At 41.9% G+C, this 27520-nt stretch overlaps 1 pseudogene across 1 annotated transcript; it reads left to right on the top strand.

The window, feature by feature from the left end:
• The first annotated feature begins 326 nt into the window (after positions 1–326).
• On the top strand, positions 327–22510 carry LOC106593187 (myosin heavy chain, fast skeletal muscle-like; annotated as a pseudogene). The gene is made up of 39 exons (XR_014382129.1): positions 327–366; positions 500–727; positions 1065–1211; positions 1423–1579; positions 2538–2565; positions 2825–2933; positions 3093–3206; positions 3363–3423; positions 3560–3658; positions 3995–4098; positions 4452–4590; positions 7065–7183; positions 7350–7499; positions 7594–7764; positions 7973–8276; positions 9422–9486; positions 9577–9664; positions 9781–9898; positions 10804–10927; positions 11372–11508; positions 11969–12224; positions 12463–12705; positions 13044–13220; positions 13317–13466; positions 13761–13847; positions 14153–14542; positions 14664–14790; positions 14979–15097; positions 15307–15503; positions 15639–15822; positions 15933–16098; positions 16415–16539; positions 16701–17009; positions 17121–17324; positions 17475–17600; positions 20145–20315; positions 21316–21420; positions 21517–21612; positions 22027–22510. The product of XR_014382129.1 is annotated as a myosin heavy chain, fast skeletal muscle-like (transcript).
• The last annotated feature ends 5010 nt before the right edge of the window (positions 22511–27520 follow it).

Genomic DNA, 27520 nt, shown 5'->3' on the forward strand with positions numbered 1-27520 from the left:
AGATTTTACAATATTAAATCAAATGGCATTAAAAATAATGTTGTTTTATTATGTGTTTTACTTCAAATCTGTAACTTTCATTTACAGTAAAAAGTGGTGCTCCTGCACTTGAAAGGGTGTTCTAGAATGTAACTGGGTTTTCAGGGGTATTTATTTGAATTCCTAACAGAATGTGTGGATGTGTAGTAAAGGAAAGTTACCAGTTGCACCTGTAGTTGAATTTGACATGTAATGATTGAGTTAAATGTTTTCTAGCCCTTTAGGGGATAAATGATAAGGCTTTAGACTTGTGTGTTTTCACAACACCCTAATGTGTCACAGGGTCCTCCAAGAAGTACACATTCATCTGTAGGAGGGGAAAAGAAGGTGAGACATGGTTTCAGTCTTCACATAAAAAGTGATGAGAATATTTTGTGAGAGACATCGCTCACCTAACTCTGTTGACTGGGGAGGAAGCACCACAGATTCAATCATGTTTCTTATTTAATCTCTTTCCTAGTTATCCATCACCATGAGTACGGACGCGGAGATGCAAGTCTACGGCAAGGCTGCCATATACCTTCGTAAGTCTGAGAAGGAGAGGATGGAGGCACAAGCCATGCCCTTTGATTCAAAGAACTCCTGCTATGTGACAGACAAGGTGGAGCTGTACCTTAAGGGTTTAGTCACTGCCAGGGCCGACATGAAGTGTACTGTGACAGTTACCAAACCTGACGGCAGTAAGGAGGTAAGCCTGATCTGAAAAGTATTCAAGTTCAAGTTTGTGCAATCACTATAATTCTTGAAAAGTCAACTAAGTGCAAAAACAAACTTCCAATGTTTTTTGTAAGCAGAATATAATCTTCAAAGACATCAATTTTATTGCTACTATTTAAAAATTATATGGAATTTCTCATGTTGACTAGTCAATAATCTCCAGTTATGTGTCAGTGGGTGATAACAAAGTAGTTGGATTAATGTAGATGTACATTTTTTTAAATGATTAAACTTGTATTTAATGAGCAAAACGCATTCAGTCATGTCTACTTTGATCTGCGTGTAAACTAGGTTTCTGACTGTTTCAGGAAGGAAAAGAGTTCAAAGATGCAGACATCTATGAGATGAACCCCCCTAAGTATGACAAGATTGAGGACATGGCCATGATGACCTACCTGAATGAAGCCTCTGTGTTGTATAACCTCAAAGAGCGTTATGCAGCATGGATGATCTATGTAAGAGGCCTGCACATATACATACACACATACATGAACATAATAAATACACACATACAGTACTAGACATAATTAAATGGTAGAAACCAAAACATATCAATACAGTAGACCGCACATCAGTATACCAAAGTACACCCACATCCTCACATAAATCCAGGTAAAAGTACATCTGATTCTGTTAATCCTTTAATTTAATTATGCTTTCATCCAGACCTACTCTGGGCTCTTCTGTGCCACGGTGAACCCCTACAAGTGGCTCCCAGTGTACGACGAAGAGGTTGTCAACGCCTACAGAGGGAAGAAGAGGGTGGAGGCTCCACCCCATATCTTCTCCGTCTCTGACAACACCTTTCAGTTCATGATGATTGGTACAATATTTCATGGATGGATGGATGGATCAATCAATTTATTTATACATAAGCAGATGTCAATAAGTGCTTATACAGAAACCCAGCCTGAAAACCTAGACACCAAGCAATGCATACCATAACAAAATACCTAGATAGAAACCATGCTCTGAGGGGTGGCCAGTCCTCTTCTGGCATGAGATTATAGGAGTATATGTCCATGAAGTCCATACAAAATGTTCAAACCTTCATAGATGACATGCAGGGTCAAATAATTATCACAGTGGCTGTGGAGTGCGCAATAGGTCAGCACCTCAGGAGTAAATGTCAGTTGGATTTTCATAGCCGAGCATTCAGAGGTCAAGACAGCAGGTGCGGTAGAGAGAGAGAGATAGGGAGAGTCAAAAAACAGCAGGTAGCACGTCAGGTGAACAGATCAGTGCTCCAAAGACGCAGGCAGAACAGTTGAAACTGGAGCAGCAGCACGACCAGGTGGACTGGGGACAGCCAGGAGTCATCAAGCCAGCTAGTCTGTGGCATGGTCCTAGGGCTCTGGTCCTCATAGATAGAGAGAGAATACTTAAGTTCATACAGGAACCCAGCTAAGACGGGAGAATTTCACCAGACTTAAAGGTTGAGACCGAGTCGTCGTCTCTCACACGGATAGACAATCCATAAAAATTTAGCTCTATGGATGTCCATAACTGCATATAGATCTCAAAGTCCATAAGTGATAATGGATGGATGGATGGATGGATGGATGGATAGATAGATAGATAGATAGTTGGGTGTCAAATCAAATCAAATTCAAATATGCTTTAGAGTTTTCTCATCTAGGTTAGAACAGTTTGCTGAGAATGTCTGATTTCAGTATCCATGAATGGTAAATGTTCCAAAATTAAATTCATGATTATATGAATGCAATAAGGTACACATAATGTTGCTTGAGTATGATAAGCAATATGTTTTTTGGTTCCAGATAAGGAGAACCAGTCCGTCCTGATTACGTAAGTTGTTTACTAAAATGTCACTTGAGAAAGTGTTTCTATTGTAATACGTTGGGTCACTTGGTGTGATGAAATACATGACATTATGAATGGATTATGACATTAGGCCATGTGTAATAACATGTTGATGAAAGGGAATATTTGTTAATGATTTACTTATGTTAGAAAACTGGTATTTTTCAATGCTATTTCTTGGTGAAAGCCAATCTGACACTCAAACATGTACCTAAAACCCCTCTTTCTCTGTCATATAAACCAGTGGAGAATCCGGTGCAGGAAAGACTGTCAACACCAAGCGTGTCATCCAGTACTTTGCCACCATTGCAGTGTCTGGTGGCAAGAAGGAAGCAGACCCCAACAAAATGCAGGTAGGTTGTTCTTATGTTTGCCTTTTAATCACATTTCAGTTTGGTTTTCTGAGCAAACTTTTTTCCAGCTGTGAATCATGTTTCAAGAAAAGTGTTCTTAAGAAAAACAAACTTTACCACTTTTCCCGTTTCTGAGCAACTTGTGTTTATCTCAATCAGGGGTCTCTTGAGGATCAGATCATTGCAGCTAACCCTCTGCTGGAGTCTTACGGTAATGCCAAGACAGTGAGGAACGACAACTCGTCTCGACTTTGTAAGTATGAAGGGCATACTGTGGAAGTAACCTTAAATTGGAAAAAATGTATTTCAGTAGTTTCCTATTGTTATATCAATAGATGTCCAACAAACTGTAACATTTAAAGGGGTCTATTAAAGTAAAATGTTAGATTTATTTGTTGACCTATTTCTAACCCCCATGCTCTACTATAGGGTAAATTCATCAGGATTCACTTCCAAGCTGGTAAACTGGCTAAAGCTGACATTGAGACCTGTGAGTTGGTTTTGATTGTTTCTCAATGATTTCCTAAATTCACACAGATTATTTTTGGAGATCTTAACATCAAATTTGATTTCATCTTATGTTTTCTCTCTCTTTGTGTCACTCGCGCTCTCTCTTTCACCCTCAGACCTGCTGGAGAAGTCCAGAGTGTCCTTCCAGCTTCCCGATGAGAGAGGCTACCACATCTTCTTCCAGATGATGACAGGCCACAAACCTGAGCTAGTTGGTACGACAAAGTAGAGTTTCAGGGGAAATTATTCCCACCCCCATCTGTGTAACTTGTTAAAAATATTCATAGTACACACTAATAATACTATTACAATGAGTACATCCAAGGTAACAAGGCATCTAGACATTTGGAAGGTCTTTGGGAAATATCTATCAAGTAATGCACTGTGAAGCACTAGTCCACAAGTCTCAGTCTCCTCTTTTGATGCTATTTATTATATACTACATGTATCATTGAGTCCATCTATTGAGTAAAGGAGGGAGAGATACTGTAAAGGTAGGACAGCAGAATTCTAAGAGATTTAACTGACAAGCTGTTCTCTGTTGTCCACAGAATTGGCGCTCCTCACCACCAACCCCTATGACTTCCACATGTGCAGCCAGGGACAGATCACTGTGGCCAGCATCAATGACAATGAAGAGCTGGATGCCACAGATGTGAGTCAAACAAAGGGTTAACCAAACAATAGATATAGAATGGGTAGGACCACCATACACACTGAAGGTCTGTGAAATTCCAACTTGCTAGGAATTTTCATAGATTTTTTGTTTGATTCTAAATGCCTTGTGTTAGTTAAGCATGAACGTAAAGGAACTCTTGATGCCTTCACACTTCGCCTTGAGGCACATACATGTAAGACATCCACAAGAGAGCGCCACTAAGTGCCCTGTGGAACTGTGTAAATCTTTTAATGTGTTGGCCAAGAGTCAAATCTATCCAACCCATTCGTTCTGGAGTGAGCACAGAACTGTAGCGTAACATCACTTTTGTACGTCTTCTTTATTGCCAGGATGCCATTACAATCCTGGGCTTCACTAATGAGGAGAAGCTTGGAATATACAAGCTGACAGGAGCTGTAGTGCACCATGGCAACATGAAATTCAAGCAGAAGCAGCGTGAGGAGCAGGCCGAGCCAGACGGCACAGAGGGTGAGTCCAACTCATAGATATACATTATGTAGAGCATTAGTCCCACTCCCAGTCCCAAACATAGAAATAGAACACCTAAGACAGACAGTGCCGCATGAAAGTGTAATGGAAATTCTCCACTAAGGATGCACACTCAATGTAAATTAATCCATCTTTATTAAAACCTCTTGAGGATACCCTAGGATAGGGGGCGCCACAGCGCATTTTGAAAAAAAATCGTTCCCATTTTCAACTGCCTACTAATCAAACTCAGAAGCTAGGGCATGCATATACTTATTATATATGGATAGAAAACACCCTAAAGTTTCTAAAACTGTTTGAATAGTGTCTGTGAGTATAACAGAACTCAAATGGCAGTCAAAACCCCGAGACCGATTGAAACAGGAAGTGGAATTCAGAATTGTGGACTCGACTTCTCATCTTTCCCTATAAATCACACCGTTAACCATGGTTCAGTGAGCACTTCCTATTGCTTCCACTAGATGTCGCCAGTCTTTTCACAGTGGTTTGAGCCTTATACAGTCGAAACTCAGTGAATGAGACGCGTTGGAAATTGGTCACAGGGGATGGGCCATCACCATTATGACGCCGGCGGCCATGTCTACCCCCACCTTTGGAAACGGTTTTAAAGGCAATGAAATCATCCCCCTCGAATCTTATTGGCTCTCTTGGTGTTACAGGCCCTGAAGATTAATGTTTTACAACGTTTGACATGTTTGAACGAACCTACAGGCGGGAGAATCTCATTTTATCCGGAACTTCAGCCCTGCGCTTGGAGAGAGCCCTAGGACGCGCTACCAACAGCAGGCTAATGGAACGTGAAGTATGGACTTTTTCGACCGAAAATACATCTGTTGTGGACCTGGGATGCTTTCTGATGAAGACAACTAAAGGTAGGCGATTATTGACAATATTATACAAGATGAGATGTGACATGCGATTGTTTCCAAGATGGCGCCGAGCTCTGTATATTAGCTCATTTTCTGAGTATCGCATCTCCTTTTATCGCAAAGTGTGATTACCCAGTAAAGTTAATTTAAAATCTGGTATGACAGGTGTTCTCAAGAGATATTCATCTATAAATGTTAGATTGACAATATAAATTTAAAAAATCGTTATCGGATAGTAATATAGGGAATTGTAGCATTGTTTACCGGGACGCATTTGAGGGGAAATTATTTAGTCAACGTCAGACGCCGATGTAAAATGCTGTTTTTATATATAAATATGACCTTTATTGAACAAAAGAATGCATGCATTGTATAACATGATGTTACGATGGACTCATCTAACATAATCTAATGATTTCCTTTTCCTGTAAAACCTTTTTGAAATCGGACGACGTGGGTCGATTCAGGAGAGGTGTATCTATAAAAAAAATATATATATATTATTATTTATTTTTTTAAATTATGATTTTTTTTAATGCTAATTGGCGATATGATTTTTCGCTGGATTTTGATCCCGCTGACGGGATGAGACGCTGGGGTTGAGGGTCACACTGTTTTCGGTGGAATGATCCCTTCCATGCATCTAGATACCATCTGTGGCCACCTTCGCCATAACCTCGAGAGAGAGAGGACAGACCAGAAACACAGTTTAGGCTATTTCTGATTCAGGAAATCCAGAATAACTATTCACTGCATGACAAATTATTACATTCCCAATATTCTTAATTCAAATTTCAAAGAGAATCACAACTGTTCAAACCATTTCAAATGTCAAAGAGAATCACAACTGTTCAAACCATTTCAAATGTCAAAGAGAATCACAACTGTTTGCAAATTGGCTAATACTCCCCTGTCATTTTGGCAACGTCATGGCAGAGTTACAGGATCAGGGAGTCAGAGAACAGCAGACCCAATCTGGTGAGATGTGTATTGAAGCCAAACAACAACAGCAATACACTACTTAATAGCATTTACCAGCATTTACATATTATACTGAAATCTCACCCAGTGTCTCTAGCATTTGAGTGATCAGGCCTCACCAGAAAGTCAGAGCAAAGGTCATTCAACACCATTAAGTGAGTGTTCTTTCCCCTTTCAGAAGAACATGGGTTATCAGTTTCCTTCAACTAGGACATAGCTCTTTCCAGTAGGAAAACCCTCTCAATCACTACTGCTAATACACATGGATCACTCTCAAACAATGTTCAACTTTTACCCCTATTGTAAGGTTGAGAAACATGCAAAACAAACATGATAACTTTCTCCTTATTGGAAGGCATTGTTTTCATTTTAGTCTAACAATGTTACTCTTAATAAAGAAGGATTAATTTACATTGAGTGTTCGTCTTTAGTGGATAATTTCCATTACAAAGTCATGCAGGAGAGTTTTTGGAAACCAAATTCCCACCTCCAGAAATGATTTGAAATTATGAATATGGAAGAAAATCAAAACCTAACTCAGTGTGACATCAGAAACAAGCGATCTAGTGTCACTGAATCTGTTGTTGTTGGTTCTCTCTCCAGTGGCTGACAAAATCGCCTACCTGCTGGGCCTGAACTCAGCTGAGATGTTGAAAGCTCTGTGCTACCCCAGAGTGAAGGTCGGCAACGAGTATGTGACCAAGGGACAGACTGTGGCTCAGGTAAGACTGCAAAACACAGCATCTACCATTTTCTGAGCACCGGAATTATTTGGGGACGAGTGCATCGCTTTTTTAAATAGTGATGTTGTTTATCCCAAGGTCTTATCACCTTATCACCAGACACGGTCAATAGCTAATGTATTAATTTGAGGTATTATCATTGCAGGTTAATAACTCAGTCTCGGCTCTGGCCAAGTCCATCTATGAGAGGATGTTCTTGTGGATGGTCATCCGTATCAATGAGATGTTGGACACCAAGAATCCGAGGCAGTTCTATATCGGTGTGCTTGACATTGCCGGGTTTGAGATCTTTGATGTGAGTATGAGACCAGAACAAGACAATTAGTTGTGATTGAGATGGATTACAGTCTTGTATGATGAAATTATCCCTTTTAAAACTCCATCAACAGTACAACAGCATGGAGCAGCTGTGCATCAACTTCACCAATGAGAAACTGCAACAGTTTTTCAACCACACCATGTTCGTCCTGGAGCAAGAGGAGTACAAGAAGGAGGGAATCGTCTGGGCCTTCATTGACTTCGGCATGGATTTGGCTGCCTGCATTGAGCTTATTGAGAAGGTAAGCTGTCTGTGAAGATTGTAATGGACCGCAAAAGCGAAGATCATAGTGAGTCCTCTGTGAGATATTATCACAGTGGTACAACGTATCTGACTGTTGAGAACTCAATATGTTTCCTATTATGTACCCCAAAATGAATATAATCCTATAATAGCATGTTAACTAAATGTAAATATCACTAACTTGATATACATCTCTTTTTGTAAAGCCATTGGGCATCTTCTCCATCCTTGAAGAGGAGTGCATGTTCCCCAAGTCTTCAGACACTACCTTCAAGGACAAGCTGTATGCCCAGCATCTTGGCAAAACAAAGGCGTTTGAGAAGCCCAAGCCTGCCAAAGGCAAAGCAGAGGCCCACTTCTCCCTGGTGCATTACGCCGGTACTGTGGACTACAACATCACTGGGTGGCTGGAGAAGAACAAGGATCCCCTGAACGACTCAGTTTGTCAACTGTACGGGAAGTCAGCAGTCAAAATTTTGGCTGCCCTGTATCCCCCTCCCCCTCCTGAGGGTAAGACTAGCATCACGTCACAATATTTAATTAGGCACTAGTTACAACTCAGACCCAAATGTTCTATAAAGTCTTAGAATGTATCACAATTTCTCAACGTTTATTACTAGGTTGATTTACTCATAGACTTGGTTAATTTAATCATGCATTAGGTCTTATTTAACATAATCTCATTGGCAGCATTTGCCTCTAGATAAGTGTGAAGTTAACCAGAGATTCTCCGGTTTATCAAATCAAAATCAAATCAAATCAAATATATTTATATAGCACTTCGTACATCAGCTGATATCTCAAAGTGCTGTACAGAAACCCAGCCTAAAACCCCAAACAGCAAGCAATGCATGTGAAAGAAGCACGGTGGCTACGAAAAACTCCCTAGGAAAAACTCCCTAGAAAGGCCAAAAACCTTGGAAGAAACCTAGAGAGGAACCAGGCTATGAGGGGTGGCCAGTCCTCTTCTGGCTGTGCCGGGTGGATATTATAACAGAACATGGTCAAGATGTTAAAATGTTCATAAATGACCAGCATGGTCAAATAATAATAATCATAGTAGTTGTCGAGGGTGCAACAAGCACGTCCGGTGAACAGGTCAGGGTTCCATAGCCGCAGGCAGAACAGTTGAAACTGGAGCAGCAGCACGGCCAGGTGGACTGGGGACAGCAAGGAGTCATCATGCCAGGTAGTCCTGAGGCATGGTCCTAGGGCTCAGGTCCTCCGAGAGAAAGAAAGAAAGAGATAATTAGAGAGAGCATATTTAAATTCACACAGGACACCAGATAAGACAAGAGAAATACTCCAGATGTAACAGACTGACCTTAGCCCCCTGACACATAAACTACTGCAGCATAAATACCGGAGGCTGAGACAGGAGGGATCAGAAGACACTGTGGCCTCATCCGATGATACCCCCGGACAGGGCCAAACAGGCACAGCCCCCACACCACTAGAGGGATGTCTCAAACCACCACCAACTTACCGTCCTAAGACAAGGCCGAGTATAGCCCACAAAGATCTCAGCAAGTGTGCTTGCTGAAGACAAGACCACTCTAGATTTCTTATATAAATGTGTTATTATTCTATTTATTCCACCCACTCTAGGAAATGTACTTTTCTAGTTATCTTTTACTTTTCCCCCATTTTAACAGATAAAGCCAAGAAAGGAGGCAAGAAGAAGGATGGTTCCATGCAGACTGTGTCCTCCCAGTTCAGGGTGAGCTATTGAAATGAGTATATTCAGTCCTTTAAAAGGTGCAATTATTATAAATTATTTCTGAGAAAATGGTTTGTAACCCTCTTACAGGAGAACTTACATAAGCTGATGACCAACTTGAGGAGCACTCATCCTCACTTTGTGCGCTGCCTGATCCCCAACGAGTCAAAGACTCCAGGTACAAGAAATATTGAGTTAAATATGTCATCTTATCAGTACAGTATCAGAAACATTAGCAATCCCAATCTTTTACCTGTTTATTAGTATTAAAAGACACTTGGTTTGTTTTACCAGGTCTGATGGAGAACTTCCTGGTTATCCACCAGCTCAGGTGTAATGGTGTACTGGAGGGTATCAGGATCTGCAGAAAGGGCTTCCCCAGCCGAATCATCTATGCTGATTTCAAACAGAGGTACATACGCGCAAGTGCACACACACACACACACACAAATGATTGGCACTCTTGATAAAGATGAGCAGAAAAGACTATCAAATAAATAACACTGATACTGAGCTATATTGTATGGTCTAACATTAGTAACAATTCTATTATTTTATACTAATACAAATGCTCAAAGAAAAATATTTTGTTTAACAATTCCTATTTTATTTCAAGATAGGGCTCATAATTATTGACACCCCTGTTTTCAATACGGGGATAATGGCACAGAGTCTTTCTCTAGAATGTTGTATGAGATTGGAGATCACACGGGGAGGAATCTTGGACCATTCCTCCTTATAGAATTCTTACAGATCATTGATATCCATCATTCAAACAACAGGTTTTCAATGGGGTTCAAGTCTGGAGACTGAGACGGCCATAGTAAAATGTTGATTTTGTGGTCGATTAACCATTTCGTTGTGGATTTTGTGTGCTTGGGTTTATTGTCCTTCTGTAATACGCACCTGTGGCCACGTTTCAGCCCGCTGGCTGAGGCAACCGAGTTTTTGGCAAAAATGTCATGGTACTGGGTAAAGTTCATGATGCCGTTGACCTTAACGAGGGCCCCCGGATCATTTGATGTAAAGTAGCCCCATAACATCAAAGATCCTCCACCATATTTTACAGTAGGTATGGGTTTATTTTCCTCATATACATATTTTACAGTAGGTATGGGGGTTATTTTCCTCATATACATATTTTTTTCAAATCCAAAAAGCATTTTGACCATACAATATATCTCAGTATTTGTATTATTCATTTTATACTGTCTATTTTGCTCATCTTTCTCAAGGGTGCAAATAATTTTGAACCTCACTGTATAACCAATCAATCAATTACAACTTGGCAGATTTTAAAACTGTCCTCTCGTTCAGGTACAAAGTACTGAATGCCAGTGTCATCCCTGAGGGCCAGTTCATGGACAACAAGAAGGCTTCTGAGAAGCTGCTTGGGTCCATTGATGTGAATCATGAGGATTACAAGTTTGGACACACCAAGGTCAGTCAAATTGACCCAGCAAAAGCTGACAACAAAACACAAGTTCAATAATAATTTAAACCTGTACCATATAAAATCTCTCCAGGTGATCTATCCATCCTTTTGTTCTTTCTTCTTCATTTAACTAATGGAAAAGGTGGAAAAAAATTGTAGTGTTTTTCTTCAAATTCATGCATCACAAGTATAGAAGAGAAACTAAACTCATTACCAGGTACATTGTGTTAGAGTGGTATGGCTTCAGTTATCTGATTCTGTGTAGATTATTAATCTACAACTGTACAATTACAAACAATTTAGAAACAACCTATCCCATAGTTTGTTTGTAACCATATCAAAGTTAATGTTGTTTAAATCAATCTAGTGGTGTTGTTCCCCTCTTTTGATTCAACCCTTTCTATCTGTCACCATCTGTTGTTCCATTGACCATGTTAACCTGTGTCTCAGGTGTTCTTCAAAGCCGGTCTGCTGGGTGTCCTGGAGGAGATGAGAGACGAGAAACTGGCCTCTCTGGTCGGCATGGTCCAGGCTCTCAGCCGTGGATTCCTCATGAGGAGAGAGTTTAGCAAGATGATGGAGAGGAGGTGAGGAATAGTAGACATCTTGGCAAAGCTTTCTGTCACCCACCTGTATCTAATGCATTATGATTACATACTGTAAATGCTGTGAGCTGTTCAGAATGAGAAAGTACGTCTTATAATGGTCAACTAAAGCTTTTGAGTTAATTCATTTAGTCCAGAAATGGATGTAGCAACTAAGGATTCTAGCATTATAGCTGCAGTTTGGGATTTGGCTGTTCAACTGTCATTTAAATGTGTGGTATTTACCTTTTAATTCTTGAAGAATATAAAATACATCATGAGCTTAGCATAACCTGTCAGTCCTTGCATCTAGTCCGCTATCTGTGAATTTAGGAAGGGTTACATTTCCCTAGCCACCTTGCACATCTGTAAACAAACAGTGACAGGTGGTTCTGTTGTTGTTGTTCATCTAATTCCATCATCTAATGACTCACCATGCCACTCCATCGTTTCTGTCGACCAGAGAATCAATTTACGCCATCCAGTACAACATCCGCTCATTCATGAATGTGAAAACCTGGCCATGGTTGAAGTTGTACTTCAAGATCAAGCCCCTGCTGCAGAGCGCTGAGACTGAGAAGGAGCTGGCCAACATGAAGGAGAACTATGAGAAAATTAAGACAGACCTGGCCAAGGCTCTGTCTACAAAGAAGCAAATGGAGGAGAAGTTGGTGTCCCTGACGCAGGAGAAGAACGACCTGGCACTCCAAGTCGCATCTGTGAGTCATTAACTACCCTCGTATGGGCACATTTACATACACATGAATACACACACATACACACACATATGAACACACTGTAAAGTATGTGGCTAAATCACACATTTTTATTGCCCATGTTATATATTGTAAATATTTTTTTAATTTCTATTGATTTGCTCTGACCTCTTTGAGTAAAATGCATATTTTGATACACAAAGTGAGGCCTCTGATTTGTTTACTCCTTTTGTGAAACCAGGAAGGAGAGAGTCTGAACGATGCTGAGGAAAGGTGCGAGGGGCTCATCAAGAGTAAGATCCAGCAGGAGGCCAAACTCAAAGAGACGACCGAGAGGCTGGAGGATGAGGAGGAGATCAATGCTGAGTTGACTGCCAAGAAGAGGAAGCTGGAGGATGAGTGCTCTGAGCTGAAGAAGGACATTGATGACCTGGAGCTCACCCTGGCCAAAGTGGAGAAGGAGAAGCACGCCACTGAAAACAAGGTCTTGTGTTTTACCATAGACAGTCTAACCAACAACAATCAACTCAAAACGTAGCTTAACAGAAATGGAATTCAAGTTGTATTGTGGGTGCAGGAAAAATTAAGAAACAATAGTAGAATTTCAGTTGCGTGGTACTCCCAACATTCATTGCATGTTCTGATCCCCCTCATTTATGATTTCCATTCAGTACACTGACATTGTGAACACTGCCATCTAGCGTTGAATCTTTAGTACAGTAATTGTTGATAACATTTTTTATCGAAATTAAATGAATGCAACATATAACAAACTAAATCTTCCCTTCATGGTGAAGTGTAATTACGTTGTGGCCATTACAGGTTAAAAACCTGACAGAGGAGATGGCATCTATGGATGAGAGTGTTGCCAAGCTGACCAAGGAGAAGAAAGCCCTCCAAGAGGCCCACCAGCAGACACTGGATGACCTGCAGGCAGAGGAGGACAAAGTCAACACTCTGACCAAGGCCAAGACCAAGCTGGAACAGCAAGTGGACGACGTGAGTGGAGTTGGACATTTTGGCCATGATAGTATGTAAAATGATAATATCTTCAGTTGTTTAGATTTGAACCATATATGTGCTTTTATCTTCTAGCTTGAGGGTTCTCTGGAGCAAGAGAAGAAGCTCCGTATGGACCTTGAGAGATCCAAGAGAAAGCTGGAGGGAGATCTGAAACTGGCCCAGGAGTCCATAATGGACCTGGAGAATGACAAGCAGCAAGCTGATGAGAAAATCCCACGGGGGGCCAGCACAGAAAAAAATGTATGAAATTGTATGAAATGTATGCATTCACTACTGTAAGTCGCTCTGGATAAGAGCGTCTGCTAAATGACTAAAATGTAAAAAAATGTAAATGTAAAATCAAGAAGTAAACACAAACAAATGACTACAGTATTACCTGCTATAATGGTTGTTCTTGGCTAATTCTTGTAATAATGAATTAACACTTGAATGGTATTCTTAAAAGCAAAGTGAATGGTATGATTCTCTCCCTTTACAACTAACTAAGCAATCGATGTGTTTGTGTTTCTTAGGAAGGAGTTTGAGACCACTCAGCTCCTCAGCAAGGTTGAGGATGAGCAGTCTCTGGGAGCTCAGCTGCAGAAGAAGATCAAGGAACTCCAGGTATAGTACAGGATATAAGCTCCAGTACAGAAAAGCACAGACTTGAATTATTTCCTGAAAACATTATTCTGGTAGCACACATGCTTCCCGGTGGTTTCTGATGGCTGAGTAGGTTGGAAGATGGTGGTTTTGAACATTGTTGTTTTGGTTCCTGCATGGGACACTGTTTACTGAATATATTAGTGGAACTGGCTTTGTATTAAAGACATTTATGCTAAATATATATACTATTATAATTTTGTGAGGTTCAATTGTTTCAACTGTATTGTAGTGTTCATCCCCCCTGCTCCTGCCCCCTGTTCTAGGCCCGTATTGAGGAACTGGAGGAGGAAATTGAGGCTGAGCGTGCTGCCAGGGCTAAGGTTGAGAAGCAGAGGGCTGATCTCTCCAGGGAACTTGAGGAGATCAGCGAGAGGCTGGAGGAGGCCGGAGGCGCCACTGCTGCTCAGATTGAGATGAACAAGAAGCGTGAGGCTGAGTTCCAGAAGCTGCGTCGTGATCTTGAAGAGTCCACCCTGCAGCATGAGGCCACAGCCGCCGCTCTGCGCAAAAAGCAGGCCGATAGTGTGGCTGAGCTCGGGGAGCAGATCGACAACCTGCAGCGCGTCAAGCAGAAGCTGGAGAAGGAGAAGAGCGAGTACAAGATGGAGATTGATGACCTCTCTAGCAACATGGAGGCTGTCGCCAAGGCTAAGGTGAGTAGTGATGTTTTGGTAAAGCAGTCTTGAGGAGGGTCAACTACATTACCATTGAAGTGAACTGAAGTTGACAGAAGTCACATATATAAAGGAATGATGGAACATGTTTCACTAACAGGGCAATCTGGAGAAGATGTGCCGTACTCTTGAGGACCAGCTGAGTGAGCTCAAGACTAAGAATGATGAAAATGTTCGCCAGGTCAACGACATCAGCGGACAGAGGGCCAGACTCCTGACAGAAAATGGTACCATCAACCATGAACAACAAGCCAATGCTTTCCTTCCGTAAACCACAATAACGTGTTGGAGGCTAAATCCACATAATTTCTACTGTACAATTCACCACCTAACATTGCCCTACGATACCTCAGAATTCATTTTCAATCTTAGAAAACAGAGATGTTATTAACAAGATGTCCCTCCGTCCCTGCAGGTGAGTTTGGCCGCCAGCTGGAGGAGAAGGAAGCCCTGGTGTCTCAGCTGACCAGAGGAAAACAGGCCTTCACCCAGCAGGTGGAGGAGCTGAAGAGGGCGATTGAGGAGGAGGTCAAGGTAAGGGACCCGAAATGGACTCTCCATCCTCAGAGACTTCTACTGTCTCTAAACCCTCACTGACTCCTACTGTCTCACCACCCTCAGAGACTTCTACTGTCTCTCCACCCTCAAAGACTCCTACTGTCTCTCCACCCTCAGAGACTTTTACCGTAATTTGTTTGACTATCTCTCTAATCATTCTCTGTCTTTCTCTTTCTTTCTCACAGGCTAAAAATGCACTGGCCCACGGTGTCCAGTCTGCCCGCCATGACTGTGACCTCTTGAGGGAGCAGTAGGAGGAGGAGCAGGAGGCCAAGGCAGAGCTGCAACGCGGCATGTCCAAGGCCAACAGCGAGGTGGCTCAGTGGAGGACTAAGTATGAAACTGATGCTATCCAGCGCACAGAGGAGCTGGAGGAGGCCAAGTGAGTCGCACGCAACAGAAAAACTCAGATATTGTGTGGATGGTGAGAGTGGTAGGGGGCTCTGACAAAATGTTACATCAACATGTATTGTAACATATCATTCACACCATAAAACCTCCCTCTCTTGTCCAACAGGAAGAAGCTGGCCCAGCGTCTGCAGGATGCCGAGGAGACCATTGAGGCGACCAACTCCAAGTGCGCCTCCCTGGAGAAGACCAAGCAGAGGCTGCAGGGAGAGGTGGAGGACCTCATGATTGATGTTGAGAGAGCCAACGCATTGGCCGCCAACCTCGACAAGAAGCAGAGGAACTTTGACAAGGTGAAAATTAATAAACCTATATTTGTTATCAATTGTATAATTGTTGCATATTTCTAATTTAAAAACTCGTCATCTTTGACTTCTAATGAAAATTCCATGGATTTCCCTAGGTTCTGGCAGAGTGGAAGCAGAAGTATGAGGAGGGCCAGGCTGAGCTGGAAGGAGCTCAGAAGGAGGCTCGCTCTATGAGCACTGAACTCTTCAAGATGAAGAACTCCTACGAGGAGGCTCTGGATCATCTGGAGACTCTGAAGAGAGAGAACAAGAACCTGCAACGTGAGCATTTGACAGCAGTTCTATTTGGCTCATGTTTGACTAGTGTTTTGAAAATGGAGGGAAATGCAGTCATCAAAACTATTATTACACCATTTCAGAAATGTCATGTTCAGCATAATTTTTCTATATTGTTTTACTTGTAGACAGTATTCCTTTGAATATTCCAAATAAGTGGTTGGCAATTATATTTGCAAGATGCTATGAGGTAATGTTAGTTAATGAACTATTAATATGATTCAATGTCAAATTCAGCGCACTGGCATATCCACTGAAAATCTCCCAAGTCTAAACTTTGTGTGTGTGTGTGTGTGTGCAGAGGAGATCTCTGACCTGACTGAGCAGATCGGAGAGACTGGCAAGAGCATCCATGAGCTGGAGAAGGCCAAGAAGACCGTGGAGACAGAGAAGTCTGAGATCCAGACCGCTCTGGAGGAGGCTGAGGTACAAACAACAGCTGTTTGATGGGGAAATCAGTGTTACACTAGCCAATGCCAGCTACAGTCCAATGATCCCTGTATTGGCGTTTATTGTGGTCATATATATTTAATTCCTACATCCAAATGTATTGAACACAATTGGCCTGACTGCTTCTGTTTGTCCAGGGAACACTGGAGCACGAGGAATCCAAGATTCTGCGTGTGCAGCTGGAGCTGAACCAGATCAAGGGTGAGGTGGACAGGAAGATCGCTGAGAAGGACGAGGAGATGGAGCAGATCAAGAGGAACAGCCAGAGGATGGTTGACTCCATGCAGAGCACCCTTGACTCTGAGGTCAGGAGCAGGAATTATGCCCTGAGGGTGAAGAAGAAGATGGAGGGAGACCTGAACGAGATGGAGATCCAGCTGAGCCACTCCAACAGGCAGGCCGCTGAGGCCCAGAAACAGCTGAGGAACGTCCAGGGACAGCTCAAGGTAAAGGGACTGGGACATCAGGCTCAAAAACTTGAACATGGCTAAGGATTTGTTTGTGAATGACCCCTACTTCCACAAGTCCTAATGAACGTATGTCATTGTGAACCACAGGATGCCCAATTGCACCTTGATGACGCTGTCCGTGTCGCAGAAGACATGAAGGAGCAGGCAGCCATGGTGGAGCGCAGAAACGGTCTGATGGTGGCTGAAATTGAGGAGCTGAGAGTTGCTCTGGAGCAGACAGAGAGAGGCCGCAAAGTGGCTGAGACTGAGCTGGTTGATGCCAGTGAGCGCGTTGGACTGCTGCACTCCCAAGTATGGGTCAAAGCCATTTCTAATGAAACTCAACCAAGCATACAGTTTAAACACACCTTGAATTCGACAATGCATGCTTTGAGAGTTTCATTATTTCAGCACTGTAAGTTCTCTTGAGAGTCAAACAAATCATCTTGTTTCCTTCTTCAGAACACCAGCCTTCTGAACACCAAGAAGAAACTTGAGACTGATCTAGTGCAGGTGCAGGGAGAGGTGGACGACATCGTCCAGGAGGCCAGGAATGCAGAGGAGAAGGCCAAGAAGGCCATCACTGACGTGAGTCCTTGAATTACATCAACTTGATTTGTTCCTAAGGTCCAATGGTAGCTGTGGTGGTTAAGAACAACAAAGATCTCAGAGGGATGTCATGATTGGTGCCAATTGGTGCATAAATTGAACACCAATTTATGCTCTGCGGTGAAACGTCCAGATAGGAACCAATATACACAGGCAGTTAGGAAAGCAAAGGCTAGCTTTTTCAAACAGAAATTTGCATCCTGTAGCACAAATTCCAAAAAGTTCTGGGACACTGTAAAGTCCATGGAGAATAAGAGCATCTCCTCCAAGCTGCCCACTGCACTGAGGCTAAGAAACACTGTCACCACCGATAAATATGCAATAATCGAGAATTTCAATAAGCATTTTTCTACAGCTGGCCATGCTTTCCACCTAGCTACTCATACCCCGGTCAACTACCCTGTACCCCCCACAGCAACTCACCCAAGCCTCCCCCATTTCTCCTTCACCAAATCCAGATAGCTGATGTTCCGAAAGAGCTGCAAAATCTGGACCCCTACAAATCAGCCGGGCTAGACAATCTGGACCCTCTCTTTCTAAATTATCCGCCACAATTGTTGCAACCCCTATTACTGGCCTGTTCAACTTCTCTTTCGTATCGTCTGAGATCCCTAAAGATTGGAACGCTGCCGCAGTCATCCCCCTCTTCAAAGGGGGATACAGTCTAGACCCAAACTGTTACAGACCTATATCTATCCTACCCTGCCTTTCTAAAGTCTTCGAAAGCCAAGTTAACAAACAGATCACCGACCATTTCGAATCCCACCGCACCTTTTCCGCTATGCAATCTGGTTTCCAAGCTGGTCATGGGTGCACCTCAGCAACGATCAAGGTCCTAAATGATATCATAACCGCCATCGATAAAAGGCAGTGCTGTGCAGCCGTCTTCATTCACCTGGCCAAGGCTTTCGACTCTGTCAATCACCACATTCTTATCGGCAGACTCATCAGCCTTGGTTTCTCAAATGACTGCCTCGCCTGGTTCACCAACTACTTCTCAGATAGAGTTCAGTGTGTCAAATCGGAGGGCCTGTTGTCCGGACCTCTGGCAGTCTCTGTGTGCCACAAATCTCGGGCCGACTCTTTTCTCTGTATACATCAATGATGTCGCTTTTTCTGCTGGTGATTCTCTGATCCACCTCTACGCAGACGACACCATTCTGTATACTTCTGGCCCTTCTTTGGGCACTGTGTTAACAAACCTCCAGACGAGCTTCAATGCCATACACACTCCTTCCGTGGCCTCCAACTGCTTTTAAATGCAAGTAAAACTAAATGCATGCTCTTCAACCGATCAGTTCCCACACCTTCCCGCCCGTCTAGCATCACTACTCTAGACGGTTCTGACTTAGAATATGTGGACAACCACAAATACCTAGGTGTCTGGTTAAACTGTAAACTCTCCTTCCAGACTCACATTAAGCATCTCCAATCCAAAATTAAATCAAGAATCGGCTTCCTATTTCGCAACAAAGCATCCTTCACTCATGCTGCCAAACATACCCTCGTAAAACTACCGATCCTTGACTTCGGCTATGTCATTTACAAAATAGCCTCCACTCAGCAAATTGGATGTAGTCTATCACAGTGCCATCTGATTTGTCACTAAAGCCACATATGCTACCCACCACTGTGACCAGTATGCTCTCGTTTGCTGGCCCTTGCTTCATATTTGTCACCAAACCCACTGGCTCCAGGTCATCTATAAGTCTTTGCTAGGTAAAGCCCCGCCTTATTACATTTTAGTCATTTAGCAGACGCTCTTTTCCAGAGCGACTTACAGTAGTGAATGCATACATTTTTTATTTTTCTTTCGAACTGGCCCCCCGTGGGAATCGAACCCACAACCCTGGCATTGCAAACACCATGCTCTACCAACTGAGCTACAGGGAAGGCCTGTAGTTCAGCTCACTGGTCACCATTGCAGCACCCACCCGTAGCACGCGTTCCAGCAGGGTTATTTCACTGGTCATCCCCAAAGCCAATTCCTCATTTGGCCGCCTTTCTTTACAGTTCTCAGCTGCCAATGACTGGAACGAATTGTAAAAATCACTGAAGCTGGAGTCTTATATCTCCCTCACTAACTTCAAGCATCAGCTGTCATAGCAGCTTACCAATAATTGCACCTGTACATAGCCCATCTGTAAATAGCCCACCCAACTACCTCACTCCCATATTGTTATTTTTTTTTTGCTGCTTTGCACCCCAGTTCCTCTACTTGCACATTCATCTTCTGCACACCTGTCACTCCAGTGTTTAATTGCTAAATTGTAAATATTTCGCCATTATGGCCTATTTATTGCCTTAACTTCCTAATCTTACTACATTTGCACACACGGTATATAGACTTTTCTATTGTGTTATTGACTGTACGTTTGTTTTTCCCATGTGTAACTCTGTGTTGTTTGTGTCGCACTGCTTTGCTTTATCTTGGCCAGGTCGCAGTTGTAAATGAGAACTTGTTCTCAACTGGCCTACCTGGTTAAATAAAGGTGAAATAAAAAATACAAAATAATTTTCCAGGCGGCCATGATGGCTGAGGAGCTGAAGAAGGAGCAGGACACCAGCTCTCACCTGGAGAGGATGAAGAAGAACCTGGAGGTCACAGTCAAGGACCTGCAGCACCGCCTGGATGAGGCTGAGAATCTGGCCATGAAGGGAGGCAAGAAACAACTACAGAAACTGGAGTCCAGGGTGAGTTATCAGCAGGGTGGATTTGGGGTTGGATTAAAAGATAGTTTGCTGGAAATGTATTTGATCATGTAAAATACACTGGAGCATTATGTAATGACTTTTTCTCTCATTAACCCACCTAGATCAGGGGTTCCCAAATGTCTTTGCATCAGGGAGCCCTTCACAATATCAGAACACAAATCTTACAATAGAGTGCGATATAAATAGCATCCACACAGTTTTACTATGACTTCAGCAGTGCATGGTCGGACTAATCAAGTCTTGGCCCCTGGGAAAGAACATTTGAAAATCCCCTCTCTTGGCATCAGAGGGAATATTTTCCCGTTTTAAAGCATAAATTACAGTGCAATTATGTTCAAAACAAAAACATTGGGAATATGTTACACTTATGTTATGGAGTTGAGAAGAAATGGAGCCAAGAACTTGAAATAAAGTCAAGATATAAAAATGTATTCATCTAGTTGTTTCATTTAGGCTTGGCAAACTTCGCGATCCCCCATTACAGAAGCAAACTCGTAACATTAAAACAGGCGAGTGGCGGCCTCTATTGGCCATACTGGTACTGCAACATGCACTGCTAAATGCACGACAAAATCGGTCAAATAAAAAAAGAGTCCTATATATTATAACTACAAGAAGAATTGAGTTAAAAAAATGTACAATTGTTGGAATAGTGTGCCTAACAATATCCCTGTGAGCCTCCCACACCCATGTTGTACATCTAAGGGTTAAGAACATAAATAGTGAATTAATTATATTACATTGTATTGTATTGGACCTTCTAATCTTGTTCCACAGATCCTTGGTAGTTTCATCTGTTGTTGCTAGCAATATTCATGAACAAATTTAAATGTTAATCCCACTTTGGGAACCCCTTGGAAATGTACATAGTGAAAGACAACAATTGTTGGTAGTCTCTTACCCAATCCTTGACTGGGTAAGAGACTACCTCTGTTTTCACCACCTCAAACAATTGCCTAAATGTATTTGTTCCACAAAGGTGCGTGAGCTCGAGACTGAGGTGGAGGCAGAGCAGAGAAGAGGTGTAGACGCTGTCAAGGGAGTCCGCAAGTATGAGCGCAGAGTCAAGGAGCTCACTTACCAGGTAAGAGAAAGTGCATCCTTCACACACTTGACTCTAACACAGATAGGTTTGTGTATAAAACTATACTGACATTGATTATTTGATCTTCTCCCACAGACTGAGGAGGATAAGAAGAACGTTGGCAGACTTCAGGACCTGGTAGATAAGCTGCAGATGAAAGTGAAGGCCTACAAGAGGCATTCTGAGGAAGCGGTGAGTCACTGACAAAACTTAATGTCCATACAATTTAGTTTGAAGTAAGTGTTGCTACAGCACATCAGTCAACAGGGACAATTGATAGTGCAAGTAAATGCTGATGAAATTATACACATTTGTGAGTGCCTCCTATTCCTATGTGTTACCAACTTAAAGAAGAGGGGTTGAATATTAATTTGCTGCACCGGGGGCTGGTCTAGTGATCATGCTGGAGGCAGCGGTTTGATCCCCCGTTCTGCCACTCACTCTCTCTGCTGTATCATCTATCTCCCTGTATACATTGTTATCCTAAATCTGTCTTTTTGTATTTATTAAAAAAAAAAACCTTTAAAAACAGAATATTAATTTGCTACCTGAAGCACCAAACTTGAAATGCTGATGTTCTGCTCTCCCTCTCTTTTCCTCACCCAGGAGGAAGCAGCAAACCAGCACATGTCTAAGTTCAGGAAGGTTCAGCATGAGCTGGAGGAGGCTGAGGAGCGTGCTGACATCGCTGAGACTCAGGTCAACAAGCTCAGAGCCAGGACCCGTGACTCTGGAAAGGTACAGAACTGCTGCTAAACCTGTACCTGACTCATGTTCAGATATGACCACATCAACACCACCTATGATTCAGTCTTCTCAGAGGTCAATGCAGACCTTTTACACTCAACTGTATTTAAGATCTCTAAGAAGAACATTTCAGGTAAGGCTAAAAAAGGAAGTTTAGATCTATCCATATATTTATCATGTTCATTATTATTACTGATCCATTAAATTATTTATTTCTTCTTACAGGGAAAAGAATCTGCTGAATAAACAAGACCAAAGTCTTACCATTTTCCTGTGTTGCATAAAATATGATTTTCATGATGAAATGTTGAGCATTGATTAAAAACATGTGGATCTACATACACTTCCTTTGTGACTGTGGACTTATTACTCAGCATACAGATTTTTCATACCATAAAATATTGTACTTTAAAGGAGCAATCTGGGATTTCAACAACAGCAAAGCGTTCACATCAGCTAAGGGATTAGAATGGAGAAATGTAAACACTCAAATTCATAGTCTGAGCTATGGATGTAAGGACTGATAAGCCAAACACCAAAATTGTAGTTTTAACCATTTACACTCAGGGGAATTGGCCTTTTTGGACAGGCCCAAATGTAAATGTTTCTAAAAGAAAAAGATATGAGAAGCATATGCATAACCATGGTAGCAATTGAAAGGGATCACTTTGGAGATGAGATTTTTTTTCTTTTTTTAAGTGACCGAATTTTTGTATTAGAAATTTGAAACAGATTATGCACACATTAATTTGTTGTGGAAACACTATGTAAACACAAATGGAGATTTTAGTTATAGGTTAACCAATATTATGTAAACCAGAGGCTAGTGGGAGGAGCTATAGGGCAACGGGCTCATTGTAATGGCTGGAATGGAATTAATGGAACAGCGTCAAACATGTTGTTTCCATAGGTTTGATATCTTTCCAATTATTCCATTCTAGCCATTATGATGAGCCTGTCCTCCTATAGCTCCTCATTCCTGGAAAATGTCACTTTCATAGGGTATAGAATAGTCTGATTATGCTGCGTTCAAAACAACTGGGAACTCGAAAATCTCTGACTTCAATTGTCATGTTTATAACTAGGACAGAAGAATTTATAACTGATTTTTTCAGACATAAGATAGGTACAGCAGATCCCATTATTGTATGGGACACTTTTAAATGTGCCTTTAGAGGCCATGCAATTCAGTACTCATCTATAAAACAAAGGCAGTTTAGATCAAAAGAGTCCATATTAACAAAGGAAATTGAAGGACTAACAGTACAGTTAGATAGCAATAAAAACTGTACCACAGCAACCAGACAGTTGAACCATGTCATTTATCTGTAGATACATATCCTGTTAGGGCTAGGGGGCAGTATTGACACGGCCGGATAACTGTCTGGTTCCTGAGTCTGTGTTCCATATACTCTCTGGGCTAGCGTCCCACCTACTCAACAGCCAGTGTAATCCCGTGGCGCGATATTCAAATACCTCAAAAATGCAAAAACTTCAATTTTTCAAACATATGACTATTTTACACCATTTTAAAGACAAGACTCTCGTTAATCTAACCACACTGTCCGATTTCAAAAAGGCTTTACAACGAAAGCAAAACATTAGATTATGTCAGCAGAGTACCCAGCCAGAAATAATCAGACACCCATTTTTCAAGCTAGCATATAATGTCACATAAACCCAAACCACGGCTAAATGCAGCACTAACCTTTGATGATCTTCATCAGATGACAACCCTAGGACATTATGTTATACAATACATGCATGTTTTGTTCAATCAAGTTCGTATTTATATAAAAAACCAGCTTTTTACATTAGCATGTGACTAGCATGTGACTAGCATTCCGACCGAACACTGCCGGTGAATTTACTAAATTACTCACGATAAACGTTCACAAAAAACATAACAATTATTTTAAGAATTATAGATACAGAACTCCTCTATGCACTCGATATGTCCGATTCTAAAATAGCTTTTCGGTGAAAGCAAATTTTGCAATATTCTAAGTAGATAGCCCGGCATCACAGGGCTAGCTATTTAGACACCCAGCAAGTTTAGCACTCACCAAACTCAGATTTACTACAAGAAAAATTGGATTACCTTTGCTGTTCTTCGTCAGAATGCACTCCCAGGACTTCTACTTCAATAACAAATGTTGGTTTGGTCCCAAATAATCCATTGTTATATCCAAATAGCGGCGTTTTGTTCGTGCTTTCAAGACACTATCCGAAGTGTAAAGAAGGGTGACGCGCCCGACGTGTTTCGTGACAAAAAAATTCTAAATATTCCATTACCGTACTCCGAAGCATGTCAACCGCTGTTTAAAATCAATTTTTATGCCATTTTTCTCGTAAAAAAGCGATGATATTCCGACCGGGAAACCGTGTTTTAGTTCAAAGACAGAGAAAATAAAAACATGGGGTCGCCTCGTGCACGCGCCTCAGTCTCATTGTACTCTGATAGACCACTTACCAAAGGCGCTAATGTTTTTCAGCCAGGGGCTGCCCAGACATCATTCAGCTTTTTCCCGGGTTCTGAGAGCCTATGGGAGCCGTAGGAAGTGTCACGTTACAGCAAAGATCCTAAGTTTTCAATAAAGAGAGTCAAGAAGCCCAAGGAATGGTCAGAGAGGGCACTTCCTGTACAGAATCTTCTCAGGTTTTTGCCTGTCATATGAGTTCTGTTATACTCACAGACACCATTCAAACAGTTTTAGAAACTTTAGGGTGTTTTCTATCCGAAGCCAATAATTATATGCATATTCTAGTTTCTGGGCAGTAGTAATAACCAGATTAAATCGGTACGTTTTTTTATCCGGCCGTGTAAATACTGCCCCCTATCCCTAACAGGTTAATGAACCAGAAAATCAATAGTTATTTCTGGTTGCTTATCAAAGTTAGAGCGCTAACTCATTGATCCTGCTATGTAGTATACCCTTCTGGGCTGCATTCAGTTGGATAACCTCAGATAGAAATGTGTTTGGTAGAACAAACATGCCTCTCTGGCATGTATAACAGTAGTTCAGAGTGGTCTATAGTGGGTCAGTTGTGGTTCAGAGTGGTCTACAGCGGTCTGTAGTAGTTCAGAATGGTCTATAGCGGTCTGTAGTTGTTCAGAGTGGTCTATAGTGGTCTGTAGTTGTTCAGTGGTCTGTAGTTGTTCAGAGTGGTCTATAGTGGTCTGTAGTTGTTCAGAGTGGTCTATAGTGGTCTATAGTGGTTCAGAGTGGTCTATGGTAGTTCAGAATGGTCTCTAGCGGTCTATAGTAGTTCAGAGTGGTCTGTAGTGGTTCAGAGTGGTCTATAGTGGTTCAGAGTGGTCTGTAGTAGTCTATAGTGGTTCAGAGTAGTCTGTAGTAGTTCAGAGTGGTCTGTAGTTGTTCAGAGTGGTCTATAGTGGTCTGTAGTTGTTCAGAGTTGTCTGTAGTAGTTCAGAGTGGTCTATAGTGGTCTGTAGTTGTTCACAGTGGTCTGTAGTTGTTCAGAGTGGTCTATGGTAGTTCAGAATGGTCTATAGCGGTCTGTAGTTGTTCAGAGTGGTCTATAGTGGTCTGTAGTTGTTCAGAGTGGTCTGTAGTAGTTCAGAGTGGTCTATAGTGGTCTGTAGTTGTTCACAGTGGTCTGTAGTTGTTCAGAGTGGTCTATAGTGGTTCAGAGTGGTCTATGGTAGTTCAGAATGGTCTCTAGCGGTCTACAGTAGTTCAGAGTGGTCTGTAGTGGTTCAGAGTGGTCTATAGTGGTTCAGAGTGGTATGTAGTGGTCTATAGTGGTTCAGAGTAGGCTGTAGTAGTTCAGAGTGGTCTATAGTGGTCTGTAGTTGTTCAGAGTGGTCTATGGTTGTCTGTAGTAGTTCAGAGTGGTCTGTAGTAGTTCAGAGTGGTCTATAGTGGTCTCACTTTGCTACCTGACGGTTTTTTACTTTTTCATTACCGTATATTTTTACTTTTTCCCTCACTCAACTTTTTTCATTCAACTTTTTCACCCCGGAGGTTTTATCTGGACATGGTTCGTCAGGACTTCAAACAGCCAAAGCTAAGTAACATTAACATGATGCCTTCTAATTGCAGTCGTTGTACTTATAATATACAGGAGAACGATCGCCTTACGGCAAGGATAGCTGTGCTGCAAGCTTGGAAAGACAGTACCGTGCAGTATCGAAGAGCCCTCACTGCTGCTCGATCATCCTATTTTTCCAACTTAATTGAGGAAAATAAGAACAATCCGAAATTTCTTTTTGATACTGTCGCAAAGCTAACTAAAAAGCAGCCTTCGCAAATGGAGGATGGCTTTCACTTCAGCAGTAATAAATTTATGAACTTCTTTGAGGAAAAGATCATGATCATTAGAAAGCAAATTACAGACTCCTCTTTAAATCTGGGTATTCCTCCAAAGCTCCATTGTCCTGAGTCTACACAACTCTGCCAGGACCTAGGATCAAGGGAGATACTAAAGTGTTTTAGTACTATATCTCTTGACGCAATGATGAAAATAATCATGGCCTCCAAACCCTCAAGCTGCATACTGGACCCTATTCCAACTAAACTACTGAAAGAGCTGCTACCTGTGCTTGGCCCTCCTATGTTGAACATAATAAACGGCTCTCTATCCACCGGATGTGTACCAAGCTCACTAAAAGTGGCAGTAATAAAGCCTCTCTTGAAAAAGCCGAATCTTGATCCAGAAATTATAAAAAACTATCGGCCTATATCGAATCTTCCATTCCTCTCAAAAATTTTAGAAAAAGCTGTTGCACAGCAACTCACTGCCTTCCTGAAGACAAACAATGTATACGAAACGCTTCAGTCTGGTTTTAGACCCCATCATAGCACTGAGACTGCACTTGTGAAGGTGGTAAATGACCTTTTAATGACGTCAGACCGAGGCTCTGCATCTGTCCTCGTGCTCCTAGATCTTAGTGCCGCTTTTGATACCATCGATCACCACATTCTTTTGGAGAGATTGGAAACCCAAATTGGTCTACATGGACAAGTTCTGGCCTGGTTTAGATCTTATCTGTCGGAAAGATATCAGTTTGTCTCTGTGAATGGTTTGTCCTCTGATAAATCAATTGTAAATTTCGGTGTTCCTCAAGGTTCCGTTTTAGGACCACTATTGTTTTCATTATATATTTTACCTCTTGGGGATGTTATTCGAAAACATAATGTTAAATTTCACTGCTATGCGGACGACACACAGCTGTACATTTCAATGAAACATGGTGAAGCCCCAAAATTGCCCTCGCTAGAAGCCTGTGTTTCAGACATAAAGAAGTGGATGGCTGCAAACTTTCTACTTTTAAACTCGGACAAAACAGAGATGCTTGTTCTAGGTCCCAAGAAACAAAGAGATCTTC

Source organism: Salmo salar, chromosome 02 (assembly GCF_965601325.2).
Source record: "Salmo salar chromosome 02, fSalSal1, whole genome shotgun sequence".
In the NCBI taxonomy this organism is placed as follows: Eukaryota; Metazoa; Chordata; class Actinopteri; order Salmoniformes; family Salmonidae; genus Salmo; species Salmo salar.